Raw genomic sequence first — 5,623 nt, forward strand, 5'->3', positions numbered from 1 at the left:
TAGATCCTACCTTCCTCAGCCTAAGGTAAATCTAGGCACTAACAAGACCTATCATGAAATACTGGATTCTCAGAGAGTTTGATACAACTTTGTTTATCACAATATATCACAGTTGGATCCATCCTCTGATCAAGAAAACCAACTTGGATCTTCCACATCTAGATGGCCTCACATGCTGCCTGACTTGCAGCCATGTATTCAGCCTCTGTCGAGCTGAGTGCAACTGACCTTTGTTTCCTACTGTACCAAGAAATTGTAGCTGACCCAAGGTTGAAAATCCCTCCTAATGTGCTCTTCCGATCTTATGGACTCCCTTCCCAATCTACATCAGTGAAGCCCTGTTGCTTCACTCCCTCTATCCATCTGTACCATAATCCATACTGAGATTTTCCTCTGAGGTATCTCAACACATGCTTTGCCACCCTCCAAAACATCTTAGTAGGTTGAACCATCGCTTGACTCAGCTGGTTCACCACATAGCACAAATCTGGTCGTGTGTTCACTAAGTACATCAGTGAACCCACAAGCTTCCTGTACACAGTAGCCTCTACTACTTCACCTAAAGTAGCATCCTCCTTCCTCCAGTTACCTGCTAAAGGAGTCTGCATGGGCTTGCACTTCTCCATGTGGAATCTCCTGAGTATCTCATTGGCATACTTGCCCTTAGGCACAAACAACTCCCCATCCTTCTACCACACTTCCATGCCAAGGAAGTAATGCATGAGACCCATGTCTTTCATCTTGAATTCTCTTGCAAGGTCCTACTTGCAAGACATTATCAACTGATCATCACTTGTCAATATGAGATCATCAAAATAAAGTACAATGATCAACAGCTTACCTTTCACCATGATGTAGTACAGGTTCACATCCACTTCACTCTTTGTGAAGCCAAACTTGGTGAAGTAGTTGTCTATCCTGGTGTACCAAGCACAAGGTGCTTGCTTCAGCCCGTACAATTCTCTCTTGAGTCGGCACACATGTGACTCATGATCGAAGGTCTCAAAACCTTCATTCTACTCTATGTACATCTCTTCCTCAATCTTGCCATTGAGGAATGCAGTCTTCACATCCATCTCATGGATCTTCCAACCCATCTATGTTGATAGTGACAGCATCGATTTGATATATGAGTACCTTGCGACAGGAGAAAAAGTCTCATCACAGTTAATCCCCTCGACCTGTGAAAAACCACGGGCAACAAATCTTGCCTTATGCTTCTCCACACTACCATCAGCAGCTTGCTTTACCTTGTAAAGCAAATGGGAACTCACAAGTCACTTGTTCTCTAGTCTTGGAACCACGTCCCAAACACTGTTACGAACTATGGAGTCATACTCCTCCACCATAGCATCAACCTAAATCATTTGCTACACTGCTTCCTCAAAGGAAGATGGCTCGGTCTCAACACATTCCCCAACAAGGGCCATGTATCTAGTGTACCTCTCAGGTGACCTCCTCTATCTGCGCTGAGAAGATGGTGCTCCCACATTCTCTCTCGCATCCTCCCACAGTCTGTCAACCCCTCTTGTTCGTTTCCGTCCATCTCTGGAAGACTTTTCTTGAGTGGATGTCTCCACTCCTGGAACATTTGCATGTGGCTACTCCGCATCAATCTTAGGCTCCTCCTCCTTAAGAACCAACAGTTCCTCCACAGCCTGTAGTTGGAGATCCCTCTTAAGGGAAACTTGCATGGCCTTCTACTCATCAAACTTGAGATCTCTGCGAACCACTGTCCTTAGACTGGTAGGCAAGTACACCCGATAGTTATGAGGTGTATCAATGTACCCCACAAGTATCACCAACTCTGTTGTCGGCTCAAGCTTCTTCCATGCATCCTTTGTCACATGGAAATATACTGATGAGCCACATCTGGTCTCTTACCGGAGAAAGCTTCCTCTGGTGCCTTCATCCCAAGTATGCAATGCGAGCTTCTATTTTGCAAATAGATTGTTGTGTTGCATGCCTCAACCCACAAGTGAAGTGGTAGACCTTGTTCATGCAGCATCACCCGTGCTGCCCCTACAATAGTTATGTTTTTCCTCTCAGCCACCCCATTCTACTATGGGTTATGACGTGCCATCAACTCGCGTTTAATTTCTTCTGCTGCATAGAAGTCCTTAAACTCATGAGAGACATATTCTCCATTGTTGTCATTTCTCAAGGCCTTGATCTTCTTCCCTGATTATTTCTCAACCAAAGCTTTGAACTCACAAAACTTTGTGAAGGTTTGGTCCTTCTTCTGCATGAAATAAATCCAGCATTTACAAGAAAAATCATCAATGAAAATCACATAATACATTTGCTTCATTTTGGATGCCGTCAAGAATGGTCCACACAAATCAGTATGAACTCGCTCTAAGATAGCCTCTTCTCGACTATCTCGATCATGAAAGGAAGACTTTGTGTAATTTCCCTATGTACAACCTTTGCATGTGTCAACTTGCTCAATTTTACCTTTGGGAAGTCCTGTAGATATCTGCTGCATTATCTTCAAAGCCCCATGATGCAAATGGCCTAACCGCCTGTGCCACAACTTGCCAATATCTTGGCTTTGCACCAATTCTGCTTTCGTACTCAATGATGCACAATCATCTACCTCTAGTTTATAGAGATTCTTCACCCAAATCCCTATCCTCTTGGTCTAACCCGTGGCTATGTGTCTTAGTAACACCTTTCCTTTACTGAAGACAACATCGTAGCCTTTTTCCTCCAACATCGTGACTGATACCAAGTTCTTCTTCAGTCCAGGCACATACTTCACATCTGTCAAGGTGAGAGGAGCTCCATGCTCCCTCTGAAAAGCAACCATGCCAACTCCTGAAACATTGTATTTTCCATCGTCACCCATCTATATGTGCATCTTGAGGTCTTTCTCCTCCAGGTTACTAAATAGACTTTTATCGTCGGTCATGTGGAATGAGGCTCTGTTGTCAAGATACCAAACACAACCCACCATCGATGACACCATGCATGCGATGAGGGTAAAGTCAATTTCAAACTTAGAGGCTAATTTCTCACCTTCCGATCCTTTTGTGGATCCCTTCTTGGACTTCTTCGATGGGAAATTAGTCACATAATGTCCCATCTCATGACAATTAAAGCATCTCACTTTAGACTTGTCACCCTTCTTCCCTCCATGAGAAGAATTCGATTTGGAATGGGAAGCCTTCCCCTTTCATTTTCTTGCCTTACTTGCTAAGGCCAGATTTTCTTCATCATCATTCTTTGATGAAGAACCATCTTGTGTGCTCCTCCTGATCTCCTCCTGCATCAGATCTGACCACAGTCCTTCCAAATCCAGCAGTTTCTCCCTTCCATTCACAGAGTCCTGGTAGCCATTCCAACTCTTTGGAAGGCTATGGAGAGCGAGGCTCACCATATCATCATCAGTAGTAGTTATTCCCACACTGCCAAGCTCATCTCCGTAGGTTGTGATCTTGTTCAGATATGTGGAAATAGTATCACCCTTCTCCATCTTGATTTTTCAAAGCTTATCCTTGAGCACCAATTTCCTTTGGTTGCTACTGTTCTGGTAGAGGTCCTTCAATGTCTTCCACATTAAAAATTGAGTATCCTTCCCATGGAGACTCGAGACAATATGGTCCCGAACTCCCTCAAGGATGATTCGTCTCGCCTTCCCTACACACTTCTTCCACTCAGCTAACTCTTGTGCATTAGATACAGCTGGCTTTGGGATTTCTTAATCAATGAAATCCTTCAAGCCATTGTCTTCGAATACAGCGTCCATTCTATCATTCCATGCTATGTAATTCGAGTTTCCTTGCAAGGCATACTCGAGTCTCAAGCCATATAATTCCATTGACCAAGCTGAAGTATGATATGAATTTGATTTGCACCTGCAACCCCGAACTTCAAACTTCGAATTCTCTTCTCAGTATACTGTTCACAACTCTGATAACCTTTGCTTTGATACCATGTATAAATTCTAATTGTAGATTAACCTGATAATGCAATATAACCAAAGCAAAATACTTTAACCTACTTCTACAATCAATTTGCGGAAGCTTAAAATATTTGAGCAAGATCAAGCTGAACACATATAACCAGAAGAAGAATCAATGCACATGAAACATAGAATAATGCTTAGGGGAAAGCCTCATCTAAAAACCCCACTATCTGTATTATCATACAAGGTGGAAATGTCTCAGAATTACACAAAGCCTTAGCTCTCACAACTAGCCAGCTCTCAGTACAATCCTCACAGATGCTCATAAGAAAAATAGACTTATCATAAGCCTTCTCCTCTGCCCTCCAAGCTCCTATTTCCTTGCACTGTTTCTCTTGGGTGATCCTCCTGTTACCAAGTGGAACACTGATCTCTCACACTAATCTCACACCCAGTAAAATTGTGCAATCCTCAAGGAATGATCTTCCTTCTGCATGCATGAGTTTTGTTTATAGGAAAACCATGCAACTGATAGTATATTGTCCTTGTCTTTAATCTCAACTGGGTCTTTCTTAGAATAGACATGCATGAGTTACAGATGAGAGAATCTTCAGTTATCCAGAGTACACTAGTTGAGTGCATGAATGCATCCACTGACTGATAACTCACAATTAGTTCCTCAAACAGTTTGGAACTAATTTAACTAGACTTAACTCAGTAAACTGAGCTAACTAATTACAAATCAAATATAACTCAATCTTATCTCCTTAATTAAGGGATAATATCCTTAATTTAAGGGATAACTGTTGCATGACTTTAGAAAGACTTCTAAATTGAATTTCTCCAACTAATTAACTCAAGATGAATTAATTAATTATTTTTCAAGCAGCTGGTGAGACTAAATTCGAATTTTAATTCACAATTTTAATTCAAGGAGAAATTAAAATTGGAATATTCTTGTTGCCACATTTCAACACTCTGCCTCAACAAGAAAGGAATTATCTGCCACCCTGATCTTATCTCTATGGAACTTGAATTTACACTTTGAGAATGCCTTTGTCAAAATGTCAGCATCTTGCTCCTCTGTCAAAATATACTACAGCAACAAGATCCTTCTTGCTACACAGTCTCTAAGATGATGATATCAGATGTCAATGTGCTTGGACCAATCATGAAATACTAGATTCTCAAAGAGTTTGATACAACTCTGATTATCACAATAGATCATAGTTGGATCCATCCTCTGATCAAACAAACCAACTAGGATCTTCTGCATCTAGATGGCCTCACATGCTACCTGACTTTTAGCCATGTATTCAACCTCTATCGATCTGAGTGCAACCAACCTTTGTTTCTTGTTGTACCAAGAAACTGAAGCTAACCCAAGGTTTAAAATCCCTCCTGATGTGCTCTTCTGATCTGATGGACTCCCTGCCCAATCTACATCAATGAATCCCTGTAGCTTCACTCCCTTTGTCCGTTTGTACCATAATCCATACTCATATGTTCCTCTGAGGTATCTCAATACATGATTTGCCACCTTCCAAAACATCTTGGTAGGCTGAACCATCACTTGACTCAGCTGGTTCACCACATAGAACAAATCTGGTTGTGTTCATTAAGTACATCAGTGAACCCACAAGTTGCCTGTACACAGTAGTCTCTACTACTTCACCTGAAGTAGCATCCTCCTTCCTCCAGTTACCTGCTAGA

This window comes from Pinus tabuliformis, chromosome J, assembly GCF_031772625.1.
Source record: "Pinus tabuliformis cultivar Carrire ecotype Pingquan chromosome J, CPIR1, whole genome shotgun sequence".
NCBI classification, from domain to species: Eukaryota; Viridiplantae; Streptophyta; class Pinopsida; order Pinales; family Pinaceae; genus Pinus; species Pinus tabuliformis.